The 20,603-nt window shown below is 37.6% G+C and overlaps 1 protein-coding gene across 1 annotated transcript in view; it reads left to right on the top strand.

The window, feature by feature from the left end:
- The first annotated feature begins 2,835 nt into the window (after positions 1-2,835).
- LOC145978837 (glycerol kinase 3-like) overlaps positions 2,836-20,603 on the top strand; it is a 68,837-nt gene continuing 51,069 nt past the window's right edge. The window contains exon 1 of the mRNA XM_083111717.1: positions 2,836-2,954. The gene's annotated coding sequence lies outside the window, so the exon portion shown is untranslated. The remainder of the gene's footprint in view (positions 2,955-20,603) is intronic.

Here is a 20,603-nt window from a genome sequence, read left to right on the forward strand (position 1 = left end):
CTTTCAAGAAGAATGTAACCGATGTAAATTTTCGATATATTTCAATGTCGCAATATATTTTTCTCTGTATTTTGTCAAGTTCTCAGAATATAGATCCGCATTTAACTATATCCTCTTGGCTATAAAACGCTTTCTTATTTTGGAATTCTCAAACAAAGAACCTATCCCCCTGAGATTAAGATATCTTTAGCCGTGGTAAATAACATGTAAGTACGTACCCACAAGGGGCGTAGCAGGGGGCAGAAGCCCCACCCGAAACCCTACAAATATAAAATAAGTGTTGGTAATTATAATTAATTTTACTTCCATTAAACATCTTGTACAATAACTTGTAATATACTGAGTTAATCATCTGCAGGCCTTCCACCTCCCGTTTTTTCGCATTTGAATATCGGCTGCTGATAAAATAAAATTTTGGCTACGGGCCTCGTCACTAGTGTCCTAGATTCGAATACTGGGAAAGGCATTGTGTGTGTTTCTTCGCCTATTCAATCAACGCACGTTATTCATTCTCGTCGCCGCGATTAACATATACAAATAGAAAACCCCGCGCAATATTACCGAGAATACAAGTGCACATGAAAGATGAACCGAATCACTTATACTTGCAGAGAAACTTGAGCGTTTCATTCGAAGAGGTTTCAAAGAGTCACATTGTCGTAAATCCTGCGAAAAAATAGAAACTTCCGCACACGTCAGCAATTCGTGCTCTTCAGTGAGCCTTCGGGAGATATGAGTTGGGTGGTGCGTGCCTTCGAGAAGACACCTGGTCACTGGAGCTTATATGACGTTGTCACGACCAGCATGCTGATGGGATACGAACGCTTGACTTGGCAGTGAAAGAATGTGCTCCAAATTACTTTCAAATGGCGGAATCTGAAAGTATTTGCTCTTCAGAGTATGGAAGTAACAGTTACTTTCCTCGAATGGCAGTAACTTTAAATAATTACTTTTCAAAACGAATAACTGTACCTTCATTCTATGGCTATATTCATGGGGAGTATAATAGCGCGATAAAAAATTTAGAGCTGATTTTTTCTTAAAATAAAAAAAAAATAAACATGCATGGTTTTTTTCATAAATATATGTAAAAAAACGTTTACACCTTGGAACCATGCTGCAACATGTGCGATGAGGCGGTGAGAATGGAATCAGAATATATTTCCTTAGTAATTATTTTACTTTAGCTGTTTCAGAGTAGTTTTTGCCAATAGGTGCACCATATTTAATCCGTTAGATGAAGAAAGGGGAGATTTTGGGGGAAGGACCGATCAAGTCAACTATTCAATAAAGCTAAAAAAGGTGACGTTCAATTATGGAATACTATTCTATATATGTATAATGTCGTAACTAAATACTTTATGGAGATTGTGACATGATCTTGGGGCAGTGGTGTGCCAATGGCGTTGGTGGGGATCATGAACCCCCTTTGGCCTAAAAAAAAAAGAAAGAAAAAAATAACGTCAAAGGCAAGATAGGATGCAAAATTAGGGTTAACTACAAAAAAAAGTATACATGAACCGCCCTTTCGAAATTCCTGGGCACGCCACTGTCTGTGGCCTGCGGGTGGATGGACACCCCTGTCTATACAGGGTGCTTCAAAAGTCTCTTGACATATTCTTTGTATCGCCAATGCATTATTTTGAGGATAGAATAAAAGACACTGTTATTTTCCAGCAAGATGTTGCACCACCTCATTTCGCCACAATCGTTCTGGACTACCTTGCCGACACTTTCTCTGGTAGGTGGATCGTCCGTGGCTCAGCAAGACTTTATGGGCGCTTCGCTCTCACACCTGACTCACCTAGACTTTTATGTCTGGGGTTTCATTGTGTCTAGGGTGTCCCAAATAAAGACCAACACCATAGAGCAACTGACACAGCGAATAGCTGAAGCAGCAGCATGTGTTCTGGTCTACCCAGGAGAGGTAGGTGCTATGCCTAGACTTACAGGACCAACACATTGAAATGTACTGAGTTTGTCTTCTATTCTAAAGTACTTTTCAGCAGTAATATCAATTCTCTCAACAACATGATTTTTTATTAAAATGTCGAGACTTTTGAATCACCCTGTATTTAATTCACGACGAAAACCCAGTGACACGCATTCCATATAAACCGAAGGTCCGGCTTCCTTTAACCTTTGCGTACACAGTGGACTTTGATACAAACGTTTTCATATTGGAAGAAAATGTAGGTACAGACGATCCCTGATAACATATCTGATGTTGGGTGATCAATGTACTTTCCAGTTTATTCCTTTCCGTTCTGTTTGCTTTATTGTCGAAGCAAGCCAAGTAAAAGAGTAAAAACTTTAAAGTTTAATAAATCCATGAAGGGATATGGTGTAAAACCAAACCTAGCATATTTGGAATATCTTTATATTGTCGGCACCTTTTGCAGAGGTATCATAAAAATGTTTTGGTGTGATATTATTGCTTGTAAATTATGATAACAATTATCCTCATACTTTGAACAGTTGTTATCTTGAATTCCTTAAACTTTCATACTTTGAACGCTGTTGTTTTGTTTCTTGTGACGTAGCCATATGCCATTTTCTCACGCATTGTCAAGCAACAGGATGTCTGCCTTCAGATGTCTCCTGTGCAGTCATGATTGAAATCAAAAAATTATAGTATCATCATGAGAGGGAGATTAGAAAGAAATCTCTGACAAGGTCGAAAAGTTAGCTGAGTCCATTTTGTTCATAATCACAGCTATCAAATTGGACTGGCAGCCCGTGGCATTGTCTCTTCCGTAATTTCCTGGAGCGTTGCGTAACAAAACACACGACCTTGTTCTTTTCCCCGCTTACCTCAGTCATTCTAACTTCGAACGACAAACAGCTGATGTCAGTACTTCTATATCCAAGTTCCGAAGCACCTTGCTGAATCGCACGTAGCAATTTTTGCTGTGATAATACTCGTCTCTTGGATTTCTGAGTTTTTTCACACGGTAAGCTACTGCTATATCATATTTTTACGATAATAACCTGTAATTCTTTACATCTTTCCTGTTTCCATTGTGTAATCTACCACGGTTAGGTGTAGTACGGTCTGCAACTACAATGTCGCCGATGAAGGAGTACGTGATTAGCACCGCGCACTACTGCGCCAGAAGTCCCGGGTTCGAATCCCAGCCTGCTCTTCGTGAGTGCTCCTTTATCAATTTTATCATATCATCACTCATCCTTATCTTCGCGATTAGCCAAAACGTGACAGAAAAGCGGAAAACAAAACCAAATTTATCAATTAATCAGTTCCTGGAAGAGTACTTGGTACAGGATTACAAACAGTTAATCGTCATCATTATTCATTGATTTGGTCTATTTACTTCGCTTCTCTGTCACTATTGGCTAATCGCAAAAGTTAAAATGAGTGCTGAGATGATGAAATTGATTAAGGGGCACTCACAAAGAACACCTACGCCCAGGTAGGGATTCGAACCCAGGACCTCTGGCGTCGTAGCACGCTGTGCTAACCAATACGCCACGGAGGTCGGCTTAATCGTCATCAGTCAAACTCAGTCGTTACTCTTCGATGAAAATTATTAGGAGAGTGTCTTCACGTTTATTGCTTTCAGTAGTAGTAGTGTGTCTTCTTCAGCCTTGGAATCAAGAGGTCCCGGGTATAATACCCGGCGGAGGCAAATAGTGGTTCGAATTCAACTTTAAACTGTATATACAGTTTCAGTTAACATTTCTGTGAATTAAATGGACTTAATCCGAACTCAACTATATCGCTTCTCATCTTATTTTGGCTTATCGGTCGATAAGAATAGATGTTGATCATGGGAGAATCGAGGGATGTCACTTGCCCTTCCCTTTTTCATTTTATTTGTATCCTTTTTCTTTTCTTGTGTTTTGTTTCTAAATTTCGATATTCTATTCTCAGTTCTAGTACGAGTAGCCTGTATTTTTCTTCGTGCTTTCTTTTTTTGTACTATATATTTTTTTCTGTTTTCACTCCCATTTTCTCGCTCATATTCTCCTCATTCTCTGTCTTCTCCCTTCTTTCACTGCTGTTTCGTCTCATTATTTCTCTCCTTCTCTCTATTTCTGTCTCCTTTCTTTATTTCCTTCTATACTCTAAGTTTATTTATCTTTTTATACCTCTCTTTCTATCTGTTGCTTATTTAGTCCTGTTCTCGTTTCTTTTCCTTTTCTATCTGTTACTTCTTTATTGGTCTTCTCGTTTTTTCCTTCTCTCGATTTTCCTCAGCTTCTTTGTTTCGCTTTCTCTCTGTCTGTCGCTTCTTTATTTATCTTTTTTCGTTTTCCTGTTTCGCTCTTGCTTCCTTATTTCTTTCTCGTCTCTAAAATTAAACAGAATTTTGGCTAGTAATGGAATATAGGCTGTAGCGTTACACGTTTAAACGTTAAACTTATTCACCTTTAGACACATGTGTTATACATGGTGTTTCGAAAGTCACGAAACAAACTTCGGCAGTAATAACTTGAAAGTCGAGATTTTCGTTTTTTCCTTGCGTTTTAAGCCTCATCAAGTGGTGTATATTTTTATTATATACAGGAAGCTCCAGAAATAAATCAATGAGGTAAGTCCCCCCTTCCCGATTGCTAATCCGTGGTTTCCGACCAATATTGGTCATGTGCCTGATGGGTTGGATTGTTTGTTTGAGTTGAGTATTTTAAGCCCACTTTATGCACAGATAGAATAATCAGGACTGGACCTACAATTTAAAATGGGATCCAAACCACCGTGCAATGTGCCTCCACCAGGTATCGAACCCGAAGTACCATGATTACAAGGCAACGACGTTAGCAGATGCAAACAACATGTACAGTGCGATGCACAAGTATTGCTTGGCAAATTTTCCATGAATGCTTTCATTAATATTCTCTTCCATCCTACTGTTTGTGAGGAATGGATGTTTACGTACGCTGGTACAGAGGTTCTCAAAATCTTGTTAGGAATTTTGTTTCAATTCTTGTTCTCATTGTGTAAGACAAAGATAAGAAACAAAGTGATGGGCAATTTGCTTGGTAATACTGTTGCATCCCACTATATCCAAAAACTGACCATACAACCTCGTGGAAAGTCGTAAATCATTAAAAAAAACAAAGAACCAAATAAGGCAGAGTTTGAAATGCCTGCTCTAGACAATTGTTAACATTGTATGTATAATTGAATTAGGTTGAGTTGTATTCGTGTTGAATTCAGGTATTGGACTTTTAGTGAATGAGCAACAACATAATAACAAAATTGTACTTCAACATTCATCCCATATATCTTTTTTATGTTACTTTTAGGATTCTAACAATTCTACCTCTCTCTTTCCACCTTCCAACCTTTTTTCTGACGACGGTAATGAATAAAACCCGACATCTCCAAGGACGATTCTTCTAAATTGCATTGGCAATTATAACAATTACCTTATTTCATGTTTTTTAGTTTCAACTTTCTCAAGGTTTGTGGCAAACTGACTGGAGCAACCACATTTTTGTTACTCTAGTGAAGGACATGTGTTTAAGTAGTCAGAAAATACAACTTAGGATTACTTTCGCCCGTGACTATTTGCTTTACATACATGGAAACGTATGTCCAGTGGCAAACCCGTACCCAGGATTTTCTTCAGGGGGCCCAAGCCCGAAACCTTGGTTTTATGTACATAGAATTGTCATGAAATATATGTCAGTTATTAAATAATTAACTAATATCATTAAACATATATAAAAATAATAATTTGCTACATTTATAAACTAGCAAATTAATTCCTTTAACGACTCGTTCAAAACGTCAAGAAATTAGAAGATAGGTGAAATGTTCTTAATAAGCGTTAGATATTATTTAATTATTGCTTTTTATTAAAAATGTTAATTAAATTTTCATACTTTTATTGTGTTATGTTTTTATAATGGTGTAAATATATTAATGGTCTCTCGAAAGGAAATATTTCTTTATCAGAGTTATAGCTAGAGGTTTCAGCGCCCAGAAATGATTTTCGCACCCCCTGCACCGAATTTGCACCGCCCCATACCTAGATGTAGCTGGCATACTTAGACATTATACATTTTATGTACTTACTCTTTTCCGTTGAACTCGATGAAAATAAAACTTAGCATTCAGGAAATGTGGCTAATGAAAGGACAGTCGGTTGTGCATCCCACACCATTTTCATTGAAGCAGTGTGTGTTTCTTGTTCACATCTGCAAAATCGATTGCAAATTAAAGATAACTAGGTGGAGGGACAAAAAATGAGAAACTTTAAGAAGACATTAGTTTCCTATTAAATTAGCATGTAAGTGCTACGTTTTATTCCCGACGAAAGGAGGTGAGAAATGGAGAAGAAATAACAGGTCGGTCTAATTTCTATGTTCCAGGGGCCTAAGGTGACAATGACAAACACCATCGCAGCTACGGCTCCATTTCTTACTAGTCAAATTTGATATAATTTTAAAATCATATCTATGACTGTAGTACGTTTCAACCCAATGCTGTTACTAGCCCAAAAGAGAAAGAGAGAAAACAAAAGATGTATGCAACATTCACACACAGGCAGAAATAATTCTTTGTTATTCCTTCTTTGTATGAGTTTATGATGTTATTCTTAGTAAAGGAGGTTTGAAGTCAAAACTAATTGTTTATCTTTGTTGTTATAACACAAACTCTTACTCTCGGGCCCGACCCTGTGGCCGAGTGGTGAGCACATCGCGCTGCGACGCCAAGGGTCCCGGGTTCGAATCCCGATCGGGCTTGGTTGTTTGTGAATGTCCATTCATCAATTTCATCATTTCATCACTCATCCCCATCTTCGCAAATTAGCCAAGAGGCACAAAACGCGAAGTAAAATAAGCTAAATCAAATCAAATCAAATCAAATCTTACTCTCGGAAAATTTTAATAGAACAAGATCGTTGGTGAGAAGGTACGAGATCCCCCTTCCGCCATGGAAATTCGTACCCTGAATGTGACCACCAACGCTATGGAATTATCCTTATAATGAAGAACATGTCTGAATGTGAATTAACCACAAAAAGACGATATTTTCTCATCAAGACTGCAGTTCGCAAAGAGTCAAAACAGGAAGTAAATATGGTGAACTGTCACGACCAAATTGGAACATTTAGTAGCTTCGCGTAAATGGTTATAAAACTAAAATTACTAAATATAGTAGACAGCAGACTTCTGGAGTCTGCCTCTCTCTAGAGACAACCTCCAAGTAACAACTTCCAAGAAGCTCTAAAGTTAATGCGGAACATGTGTACACTAATAAAGGCGTTATTGCATATTCAGAGCAAAATTATTTTGTTTTTAAATCTGGTGAATGGGGGAAGTGTCTCCTTGGTCCCAACTGTAAGGTACCCCAACGGAAGTCCAATTTGTTCTTCCTGGTTGATTCTTGTCTTCGTATTTTCCTGCATTGGTTCTTCCCCGAGGAAAATAGGAAATACGAACACGCGTGCACACACGGGTGCACGTGCCATTGAAACAATTAGATGTTCCTTTATCTTAGGAGATGAAGGTTTAACTCGGATTATCACGCAGTCTATGACGTTCCGTTCCGTCCCGTTCCTGATAATCGAGCACGCTCAAGAAATAACATCCTCTGTAAATGAAAAATTCTCGGAACAAGTCATGTAAGAGAGATTGAGCTTTGAACATGAATCATAGTTTCGCAGCTCCGCTCTTCCAGCTGGTTTCAAAATGGTACGAAGTGTTTAGTCGCACGATAATTGTTAAGTAAATAACACTTCATTTATCACAGCGGAGTGGTAATATCTTTTCTAATTGTAAGAACATTTTTTTCTGGTAAAGCAGAGCAGGGCATAAGTGCCATGTATGCTAGCTAAAATACAAGATGTAGCGAACATCCCGGGTTCGAATCCTGGCCTGGGCATGGATGTTTGTGAGTATCCATTCATCAATTTCATCATATCATCCCCATCTTCGCAAATTAGCCAAAAGTGGCACAAGAAGCGAAGTAAAATAAAGCAAATCAATCAATCAAGATGTATGAAACTATTATCTTCTTAATGTCTCTTCATTTTTTCCGCTAGCCACGTAAATCATTGTTCATAGCATTAGTAGTATATTAAAATCTTCAATTTGGAGTCGAATTTTGAATGGACAGTCCTATGTAATAATAAGAAACTCTCTTTATAATTTAAATTAAAGTTTTATTCTGGCTTAAATATCCTTAATTAAATTTCACATATGTATTTACTAAAGAGAGTTAGAATATTCCGCTGATATCTAGTGGGTTGGGTGATTACAGTGTCAAGGTTGATGGATTTGTTTAGTTTAATATAATTTAGATTACAGGATTTTAATTTTTAATGATGTTGTCCGTCCAAATTCGTGCCAGCTCCGCGGTTAGACGTAGGGGTATAGATGGAGAGTTGTTGGCTTAATTGTAGTAATAATTAAATTTTGGTTGTTTATATTTTATTTGTTAGGTGAAATTTTTAATATGTATTTGTTCTTTATTTTTATTAATTCTATAAAGGTGATATATTTAGACTAGGATTAGATACCCTATTATGGTCATTGTTAATTTAGCTCGAGTAGTATGAGTTATGATCTTGAAACTCAAAGAATTTGGCGGTTCTTTATTCTACGTATTTAGAGGAACCTGTTACGTAATCGATATTCCACGTTTTATTTGACCTATTATTGTAAGTTAATCAGTTTGTATATTTTATAATATAATTTAATTATTTAATAATTGACAAATATTGAATGGAAATTAATTTATATATAAGTGTGTGTGTCTGTCTGTCTGCGTCTGCTTCTTCCCCCCCACCAATTTGCAGTGATTTCGCACCCTGGGAATAGATATAGAAAGTGTGAATAATCACGTGACCAGCGAAGCAGAACCTATCTGAAAATGTTTTGTCCGCCCCTGAGCCCATCTAATGGAAATTTTCTAGCAGCGCCATTGGTTTACAAGAACTATTACAAATACTATGGTATGTTCATAAATGATCATAGTGTTGTACACACTTTACATTCATTCAATTTCTAAATTGAATTAAAATTAGGTTGTTACGCTCATGATGGCATATTTACGTGTACGTATAATGAAAGTTACCTTCTGGAGTAGCAAACCAGATAACATTGACAAATGTTTATTAAGTACTATCGGATTAGTCAAATTTGCATAAAGCTGTCTTTGAATTGGGCTTCAAATAATCTTTGTCGTTGTCATACGGTTATGTATTTTTCATTTTTCTTATTTGTGTAGGTTCTCAGCTCCTTTAGGTTAATCGCAACTGTGAGGATGATATGAAATTGAAGGAATAACATAATCAATGGAACATTCACGCTCAGCGGGATTCGAACCCGGAACAGATTCGACTACTGGCTACACTGACATATGTAAGGTATGCATGTGTGTACACATAAAAGTTTAACAATGCAAAAACAAATATACTAGACTCAACATTACTTCTCATTTTCCTTACTTGTCAGTAATTTATTATCCGATTAGATTGCCTCCATATACCTTTCATTCTTGTAACGATTGTGCAATAGGAATTATCAGGGTAAAAACACTAGCTTAGACTGATATTTGCCCTTATCATTGTTGCAAATAAGAATTTTTAGATAAAGTCACTTAACATATTTTTCCAATCGTCAATATTTATTCAAGACTTTCATAGTTGCTAGCTGATAAAATTTCGACAGACAGAAACAAAATTTTCTAAAGAGGATTCCAGAACTAAGCTTCGACAAAAGTGGACAAAGAGAAAAATATGATGAAATGCCACCTCAAGAAGAGGATGCTATATCTTTTAAAGTTTAAATCATATGTAGATCTCTTATTGTTAGGTTCTAAAGAGTGTGCTTTTAGGTTACTAAAATAGGCTCTAAAAATCCTAAAATAATTTTTAAAAATCTGAAATTAGACTTAATACGGTTCAATATTCCTGAAAAATACTGATTAGGTTAAATCGTTAAAAACAAAATATCAATAGAACCGTAAGAAATTTTAATAGGTATCTATAACAACCAAATATTAATTTTCTAACCAAATTTTTATTTGTATGCATCATTTTCAAAACTATCCACAAATTATTGTAATACATACTTGTGCTGTTAGCAAAAGTTACTTGTTGATGTGAAAAATGAATTATGTACCGATAATTTGCTGCATAAGCGCCGACTCCATGGGGCTTGGGGGGCCTCGAGTCCGCCAATGTTAACGATGTGGGGCAGAGCCCCCAAATAAATTTGCTTTAGAGGATCTAATGTATTATTTTGCTTCTCTTGTAAAGTTTACTCTGAATTGTGCCACATGAACTTAACTTTAAATACACATTTGAAATGTTCTAGACAATCAATTTGGGGGGCTGAGACCGGTAAACCATCAACTTTGGGGGGGGGGCTATGACCAGAGACAGAAAAACACATGACTTATTACTATATACTAAGTATGTAATTATGAGTATTGTTAAAATTTTTACTAAAAAGAGTTTCAAAAGGCGATGTGCATGAACTAGGGTAGTGGATGGGACTTTTGGGCTACAAATAGCTCGAACATGACATTCAGAACAAGATCATTGATATATTAGGGAGATCTGTTTTGCGCTCCGTGGTACCGTGGTAGCAGATATTAAAAGTCGGGAATATTTTGCTATTATGGTTGAGGAACTTGTGACATATCCATCCGTGGACAATTAATATTCTGCATTAGAACTGTGAATAAAAATGTTGATATTTTTGAGGAATTCATGGACTTTTATGAGATTCCGAACACTGAGGCCAAAACTTAAAAAAGGGAGAGAGTGAGTCATTCATTAATTTATTTCAGTGATCAGAGCCCCCCAATAATTTTGACAAGTCGGCGCACCTGACTGTACAGTACCAGGGAGGCTACTCACCTGGAATTCTGCGTGAATTATTGGCTCCGGGAGGTATGCATGAATTCACATCTCCGTAGATGTGAAAAATTGCAAGTTTTATTAATCCAAATCCCATTGAATTTATAAATATTTATAAATGCCCTGAGGCAAGTTTTTCGCGGTTTAGCTTTTATTTTTATGGAGGAAGAACAATAAAGCTGCGTAGAAAATAAAACATAATTGTCGCAATCCAATTACTTTGTCCCGGGGCCCCTGCTTACCGGTGCTGATGATAAGGGTTCCCAGACACCCCCCACCTCCTCTCTCTCACCCTGTTAGAGAAGGGATCTCAAACGGCTGGTTAGTACCACAGTCATTAGGGAAGTACATAATGCACTTTTCTAACGTTGATGAAGTTGAGAAGTTACGAAACTCGATTTATATATAGCAGCTTATTCAGTTTTCCAGTAAAAGGGGAGTGGGGGGTGGCAAAGCCGGCATCGTCGTCAATGAGCCTTGCACTTTAAAACGCAGCTACTTCTCGTCGAATAAAATTAAAGAGTTGACGTGTTGCTGCACAGATGTCGTAGAAATAAGGCTGTGTTTTGCTCTCTCGTTTGTATAACAATGAAGCCTTTACGTAACACCGCAAGTAGACGTGCGGGGAACGTGGTCAAACATACGTGGGGCAGTGACGTGCACAAAAAGTATTGATGGAGGTTTTAACCTTGTGACTTCTATGGACAGGTCAATTTTAAATGTAAATTTTATGTCTGAACTCATTTTAGCGATTTTTAATGTTTATCTTTCTTATGAATCTTACCGAATCGTGATACCTGCATTTCTGAAATTCATAACGACCATGGCTGTATATAAGCGGAGGGTTTAACGAGTCCAAACTCCTTCAATTGGTTTAGTAAACATGTTGCATTAATTACACAATCAAATCAGCAATTAATCATTTCGTTAAGTAAGTAAGATGGGGCAAGACTGCGCAGTTTTTGTTCATTATGTTTTATTGAAGTTATGAATCTATAGTAACATACGGAAAAAGTAACACAGAATGCACTATCCTTTGCCAACATACAGTAAATTTCCGAAAGCTCAGCAAACAATATTTCAGCAGGAAACAAACGAAAAGCATGACCATGCAAACGCGCAGTCTTACCCGCAGCGCGGGGTAAGACTGCGATCACGTTCGGGTAAGAATGCGCATCGTACTAACACTTTCTAAAAGAGTCACATTTGTATGAAGGTTCTATAAAAAGGAACACAAATCACTAAAGAAAGTACCTCATTCACATGAGAAGCATTTGTCGTGCCATCCAAATATGTGGCACAGTGAATCAAGTCCTCGGCTGGGGGATCGCTAACACAAATCACAAATTAAGGTTCCTGTTTCATACGAGGTGCAGTTTTCGTGCCACCATTCGTCATTTGTGGAATACTGAATCCAATCCTCGACTGGGAGTTCGCTGCTTCTCATCACAACCAGATTACACTCTTTCTTTTGACATTGCCAGCCAGCTTGATACGTCTTGTTCAGCAAGAATGTTCGTTTTCATCATCATACCAAAAGCAGATGGCGGTACCCCATCAAGAAGTTCTGCTTTCATTCTCTTCCGTGGAAAGATGAATGCATGAGGAATGAAACTTCCTGCCGCGTTCATACGACATACAGCAGTGATGGTTTGTCCACGATCTCCACTAGCAACTTTCTTAACAGATCCTCTGTCCTTCACACTTATCACCTTTGGAGGTTTCGAAGGAACTGTGCTGACACCAGATTCATGTATATATAAAATACACGGCATGGCTGAAATTTATATCTATCCAATAATTACTGCAATTTTGCAAAATATCTGTTCACCAGGAATTTATTGCGCAGTCTTGCCCCGCGCTGCAATCGGGAACAAATCACGTGATGCTGTCGAGCCATTGCACAATGCAATGAAAACGAATACACAGGCGGACTCGACATCAACACAGCTGCCTCAATGAATCAACATCTTGATATTCTCTACATTTACAGTGAAGAAATTCTAAGAAAACTTAGTATCAAAATAAATAGCAAACACCTTAAAATTCTTCTCGCTTTCTTCTCTCAGCACAACGAACTACCAACATGTCTTCACTAACATCCACGACTAGCTTCCATCTTAGACGAAGTGATGGTGCATCAGTGGTGCCAACCGTGCATGATTTTCACCTGAAAAAAAAAATACTGTTCGCAGTCTTACCTGACGCGCAGTCTTCCCCTTCTCTACTCTACTTGGAAGAACTGTAGAAAATAATATTTATGGTTTATTTATAATGGATAGCCATATATTCTTCAATTACAATATTTTGGTCATAAACTAAGCATGTTTCAGAATTTATTATTGAAAAATATACTGTAATTGACAATGATTAATTGTATGTAGTCTCACAAAGTAAAAATTCAGACATATTTTGACAGTTATTTCAAAAGTTAAGAATGGAAATATGTATGCAATCCTACAATAAACATAATGAAGAATAATCGCGTTGTTTATAGGTGCAAATTGATACATATACATTGACATTGTTTAAAATGAAATATATTATTGATTAAACAAGCAATAGTTATATAATTACTATTAACGGTCTATAACTATTAAAATTGTACTATCCATGGGCTTCTGAAAGTTGCACTCCTCTATGTAGCTATGCAGCCATGATGCCCATTGTATATACCTACTGCTCTGTTATGTAAAAGATCCGAAAACTGTTAGTTCTTTCTTATTTTTTAAAATATTCTCTAAAAGCATTTAAGTTTTAGTTCCCTAAATGACAGATAAGTCTGCAAATAGACAGATTAAGTGAAGTGCGTGTAGAAGGAAGGTCGCTAAATTCAAACAGGCTCAATCATGCATGGAACAAAAGCAAACACTATAGTTATCTTTGCTTTTTAAGTGTCTATCCTTTCCATATCGGAAACCATGCGCATACGTGCTTTGTAACTGTCATAGGGTACTGTTGTGCAATACAAGGTATCATAAGGTACAGCCATAATAATTATAATGTTAGTATATGTAGATCCACGTTAGATTCTGATAATATTTATCGTGTTTTAAAGCAGACGTTCTTGGTCAACTTTTGCTCTTTTTATGAGTAGCTTACTCCTTTCGTTCCGGAACAAATCTGCAATCATTTAGGACAACCGCCTGCCTAATGCGAGCGAAAAAAATAAAACAACGAGAAAATAATGTGGGAAGATCCATGCAATTTTTTGAAATATTTCTGCCTTGGAAAGTACGGAATTAGTAACTAACATTGGCGGCGATTGGGTTCCAAAACTGGTGGGGGCAAAGACAGTATATTTTCCTTTGTAGATAAGGTTTAGCATAGTGCGGGGGCAAAAGTGTAGAAAAGTGGGGGGCAACTAACCCCTCGCCCCTCTCTAATCGCCGCCACTGGTAAATAATATATATTTCTAGAGAGAAGAATGGATATCCCAATATTATAAGTGTAGGCCGATATGTGGAGGAGCTCTGTGCGATTTATAAAGTGAAAAAAATCTTCTTTGCTACGTGACTATACTGCTTATTATTGTAAACAATGTCACATTGTTTTAGGGGGGGAGAGAGGCATCTAAAATGAAACGATACATTTTTTTTAACACGGATACTATTTTCATCATTTTAATGGTAGTTTCAACATTTTTTTTTAGGATACATTTCGAAGTGCCCAGGCACCCCCCCCCCCCCGTGCGCACGCCTATGTTTGTTTGTGTGTGTGTGTGTGTGTACATGTGTGTCTCATCGCATTCATCTAATCATCATTCATTACGATTAGTCCAAAGAGAGACAACAGCGACCGATAGAAATACATCTGCTTCAACAAAATGACGTGCAAAGGAAAATCTCAATAGCGTAGATTAGGGCGAATAGGGCCATCAGATGAATAGGGCAACTCACAACATAAATCAATCTAACATTTTACAGAAGTGAGGAGGCGAAGCCGGCGCCACACCGTGTGTCGACTGTGAGTCTGTACAAGTTTATTGTGCAGTTGGATTCCGTAAACGTTGGATGCTGATTGTGTTGGGCAGCAGTTTTCATCAACAATCGAAGGTGTAAGTGTTATGAAATATGGCCTATTGTTAATATTTCTGTCATGTATTTATTCATTCTTGTTAGGCGTTGTTGTTTTGTTGAAAGTTTAGCACTTTAATTTTCTTAGCTTCAACAAAGACGAGACAACTTGTCATGAATTCCTTCTTTATCGGAAATGAACCAAAGCAGGGTTGCCAACTCATTTTTCTACATATTACTAATCAGGGTGAATAGGGCCACTTTTCTGATTAAAATGTGAAATGTGTGTAGGGGCTAATTGGCCTGACGTTGATAAATGAAAGTAATGTTCTTTTTTCTCCTCCACAATTCAATCACCTAGGCCTACTAATGAAGCAGAACACAATGGTAGGCCGGCCTACCACCTCAAAGCCTTTAGAGAAGCAAACGTCAGCAAGTGAACCTAGGATATCATTTGAGTGTGGCCCCATGTCTCACAATGCAAGTTTTACATTCCGTGATTTAACACCTACTCCCAAAAAGATTCTACAAAAAGGATCTCGTAATCTAGGTCTAAACAACGTGCTGAGTTACTAACGTCCCCAGAATCTGTCCGCAAAGCACTATTCAAGAGGAATCAGCAACGTAGAAAAGGAAACACGAAGGAAGAAAAAGAAGATAATCTAAATGATGAACCTGAAGTAGCTCAAAATAAGAATGAAAATGATAGGGATGTGTTCACGTTTTGTAACATTTCATATTACCATCCTCTGTCTTCGTCCTTCGGAGACTGGATATGTTGCTCCAAGTGCAATGCGTGGTTTCATACTCGATGTGTGGGTGCAGAAAGAAGAAAGATGTTTACTTGCGGACGTTGTCACAACAATCCAGAAACATAAGGAAAGGAATGTTCCAAAAATTAGCACTCATGAGCATGCAAATCTTGCCATTTTATAATTTTCTTTTCTGAAATATTGTACTTTGTGTGATTTTCCAAATTATGTATGATTTTGTATGGTTGGTGCAGTTTATATGCATAAAATATATGTGGTCCTATTCACCTTACAAGTGGCCCTATTCAGACGGACATGTTAGGGTGAATAGGGCCAATGCATGTATTTCTTTTTTTTATATATTATATAACATTACACAATTTTTTAAATGCAAAATTTGATGTGGACTCTGTAGTAGACATATGGTTCATTATATTTCTGTAAAAAATCCTACATTAAAACATTCAATACAGTAGCCATCATATGCTAATGTATAATGATGATTTCTACGCCATATATTCTAGAATGTAACGTGTCCAATATCGATCTACACAGATAAAACAGATAAACGGGTAGGGAGCTGCTTCGTTCCACAGGCATAAGAGCTATCTGCACGACAGCGATAAGGGCCGTTATCTCTGTTAGCATTATTTAATGATTACTTAGAAACCTATCAAACTGCAGTTGTCGATAAGGTTCACTTTCCTTTTGTCCTTGAACCCTTTCAACCAGCGTTGAGAAAGTTGTCAGCTTTTATACCTAAAACGAGTTTTATAGACACAATAAGCAGAAACCACCAACTTTCCTGGTATAATTTCAGTTTTTTTGGAGGCATTGTTTACGTTAGTTTTTATTTATTTTAGGTCGCTTTTCTTCCACTTTTGGCTAATCACGACGATCGGAATGGGTGGCGATGAGTTGGACCAAGATACAATCGCAAACACAGAACACAGACAATACACAGAATACAAGCATCCTACAGATAATTACAATAGCGTCAAAGCCTTGTTGCCTGCAATTGTGGGCACCCTAGAAATCGCATTCGGAGTCAAACATTAAAATAAAAAGTTAAACACAAACTTTAAAAATTTCATTTCAAACCAAAGAAACACATGCATAGACGATATACTCACCACAAAAAATTCCAAACTCCTTTGCATATATGCGAAATTTCCCGTTATCGAACACTTCAACAAATCTTAGGGCCTCAAGGTTCTCAAAACGTGAAGACACTCCCACGCTCTTTCCACAACTGGAAAGCATCCACGCAAGATCACTTTGAAAATCTCCGAAACGACCGAAAGTGATATCAACCTATTTCCTTAATTTTATCCCTCATGGGAAGTAAAGATCAGTTTGGAGATAGAAATTAAGCGGTGGAATCAGAATCATTACAGCAGATAGAGTATATACATAATATTTAAGTAATAAAGTGTCATACAGAGGCGTGCCCGGGGCCGGGGGAGGGTTGGTGGGAGATATAACCCCCTCCCCTTGGCCCAGTATTACTAAGAAAAGGAAAGTCAAAGGCAGGAAAAGATGACAAAATGAGGAGACTACTAAAAAAAATCCTGGGAGCACCACTTGTGTCATAATAATAAAGCTTAAAACATGTTCTTGTGTTCATATTGTATACAATGTATACGATTTAATTGTGCTGTGTAAATATCAGTAGAGAGTTACTTTTTAGATAGCTTTATTTTCACCCCAAGTGTTATTCAAAAGCCGTCAATTTATTGAATGTGGTTGTAAAATACGTGAAACAGCTGACTTGAATTACTGTGTAAATAATTTGGCATTTAGAAACACTGGTAGCGGTCAACACTTTCGACGTAATTTGAGCTGGACCGAGCTGGACGCAGGGTGCGTCCGTCGAATCTTCCCTCACTCCCTGGGAAACTCTTCACAGGGATGCAGACATTCCACTTGGTGGAAACACAAACGCTCGCCCTTTGCTATCTCGCCCGAACTCCCAATGTCCATTTTTTTTATGCGTTTTACAATTCGCGAAATCTAAAATAAATTGTAATATAAAATGATGGAATTTAGAACAATGATAATAACTTATTTTAGTTATTTTATGACTAAGAATTATTGTTATATTCGCGATCTTATTTACGTGTTCATGAAGATAAATATTCGTTACTACTTTTTGGTGGCAATATATCCTTCTGCTTTCGGTTGAGCTCGTCTATTTTCGGGAATAACGCAAGCTCAGCAAGCAGAGATTTTTGGTAGAAGCGTTGAGGACGCGTTCCACTTAAATTTCACGCTTCGCCATGTGACCCCTTTGGGTGCGTTATTTTCCCGCAGAGCAGCCGCAAGCATTGAGGCTGGTGCTTGCTACAGAGCTATTGAGGAAGTTTGCGGCCGTAATTTTTCGCGAAATCGAGTGCGATGGAAACTAAATTAGGCTAAACCATTAAGTTCATTAAATGATACTCGAATAATGCATGCTTGTACTATATCTTCGCCTCTGCCTGCAATGTAGTTTCATATTATGCATGGCAATGATTGTCAGAAAAAATGTTGCATGGAAGGGGGATACATACCGAAGTTGTTTTTTTCATCCATTTCTTCTGTCTTGGGAAAATGTCTTAAACTATTTTTTTCACCAAGATATTTGTTATAAAGCACTCTCTAATAAGGAAATCGAGAGCTCTGCACCTAAAAAGAGATGTGGAAGTGGGATGCAGAGCCGCTGTAAGCAGAGATGGTACTCTCATCGAGGCTGTGAATGAAACAGACCTCTGTAAAATCAAGACGAGACCGAGAATTAATGTCCATGACTCTCAGTCATGTTCGAGACTTTGGTAAACCAAATTTACTTTGTGACTTTTTCAGTCATACCTAGAGGATATCTATATGTGTATTTATAAATATGTCATATATTGCAAAGGCAGTGGCAGGTGAACCTGTGACCTGTGGTTGCATATATATTCAGGTCAGGATAAAACTTCGTTCTTCAAGAGATCGTGCCGTCCAAATGAGGTGTCAAACAGAAAAATTATCAAGAAATGTTGTTTGCCTTAATGACCTCTATACTATGTGAAAATTTTGCGTTGACACGTTGTGTAAATTGCATATATGTACTTTGCTAAACGATTTTGCCAAATGTAAATGACAATTAATTACTTTTGATTGACTAGAATAGTCAAGAGTCACAACCAGTATTTACTCATAGAGTTTTTACAAAAGAATTGTTTGTATCCTTCCGCTATCATTATTAGTTAACTATTGCTCCATAAGAAAAGAGTCCTCATTTATTTCAGCGTTGGTTGCTTGAAAAACTAGCAGTTTTGAAGACTAGGTCAGTTTACATGCTTTGCCTGTACACTCACGTTTCACAAATATAGATCTGTCATATTATATTCAAAAGAAAATAATCCGATCTATTAAATTGTAATCAATGTCAAAACACTTTATTTAGCGAAGCAAATCTTCGATTTGGTTTGGTTTGAACTGAGTTTTAGGTCCAGTCCACTTTTATGCAGAGGGGGTTAATCAGGACTCAAATCTTCGAGCATGAGTAAATAGTATAACACGTGAATATATTGATTTAGTTACTTATTTTTTTAGCAGTGTGATTCGAGACGAGATCAAGACAGGCATTCACAACTCGGCACGAAGCCGAGATACTGTCAAGTCTTGTCTCGACACTGTCCTTAGCTGTAAGAGCCCAAGAGTAACTCCAGCGCCCCCTGCTTCGTAACAACAGAAGAGTATTATGCGAGACCTACATTCAAAGCACGTATGGTGGGCGGAAGTGTTACATATGAGATTGAAGCGCATGACCAGATAGGGCTAATTGTCCTATTATTTCCTCTCTGGTACGAAAGTCTGAATGGAATTGACTTGAACTTGAGCCATATTTAAACTTAATATTTAAGAGGGAGAGTGAGAGAGAAGTGTACCTTAATACCAACAAGTCGATTTGTATTTCGTTTATTTTGACAATCTACTTCTTAGGGTATAGTGATTGATTGATTGAATTGGTGTTTTAAGTCCACTTCATGCACAGTAAGGCTAATCGGAACTAGACCTACAGTCTAAAGTGGGATCTAAGCCACTAATCGAACCCAGGACCCCTTGACCACAAGGCGACGACGCTACAACTGCGCCATCGGGTAGGCCGTTAGGGTCTAGTGAGAATGAGTGATGATTAGATGAAATTCATGAACGGGCAAACAGAAACACATACCAAGATCGTGAGTCGAACACTCAACACACTCAGCCACCGAGGTGTTCAGAAAAATTTACAAGCCGAAAAAGTGTTACCCTGGCAACCCAAAACTTCTTTCTATAATAACAATAATCCGGTGGAGCAACAGACCTTGTGAGCCAAGGCTAACTGCGAGCCTAGAAGAGGTGGACGATCATCCAACCAGTTACGAGGTGACGTGTGGTCAGCGCGACGAAACCCCAGTCGTTGTTGCAGGTTTCCATGACCGGGTTACGCTACTTATTCGTAGACTCCCAAATTTCCTCAAGATGGTGGATGACCGCCGGACCCACACACCGAAATCCCAGGTGGGAACCCCTGAAAAATGCCCTCCTCCACCCGAATACATTTGGAGGTATGCGCCATAGTCCCGGTGCCTTAAATTTTACTGGAACGTCAGTTGCGAGAAATATTTATCAGATTCCCCCGTTTATCTTTGGTCTTTATTTGTTATTACCATTTTTTTACATGATGGTATCATAATATCATACCAGAAAAAGGACCAAAGTGTTAGTAGGGTTAAAATGTTATTGTGCTAGATCTACAAGTATTAATTTTAAGATCTTAAAGTTAGAGAGGACATGTTGTAATCGGAAGTTTAATACTAGTGTAAAGTGTATGAAATGGGATAAAAGAGTTATTAGGTTAGGGATTTAAAGTTGACAAAGTTACTAATTGGGAGTGGTAGGAAGTTTAAAAAGCCTCTATTAGTTGTTAATTTTTAGCTGTTGAAAGTTCTTCATTACCATGAATTAGTAAGAAGTGCGGAGAT

The sequence above is a fragment of the Lepisma saccharinum genome, chromosome 25, assembly GCF_977018435.1.
Source record: "Lepisma saccharinum chromosome 25, izLepSacc3.1, whole genome shotgun sequence".
In the NCBI taxonomy this organism is placed as follows: Eukaryota; Metazoa; Arthropoda; class Insecta; order Zygentoma; family Lepismatidae; genus Lepisma; species Lepisma saccharinum.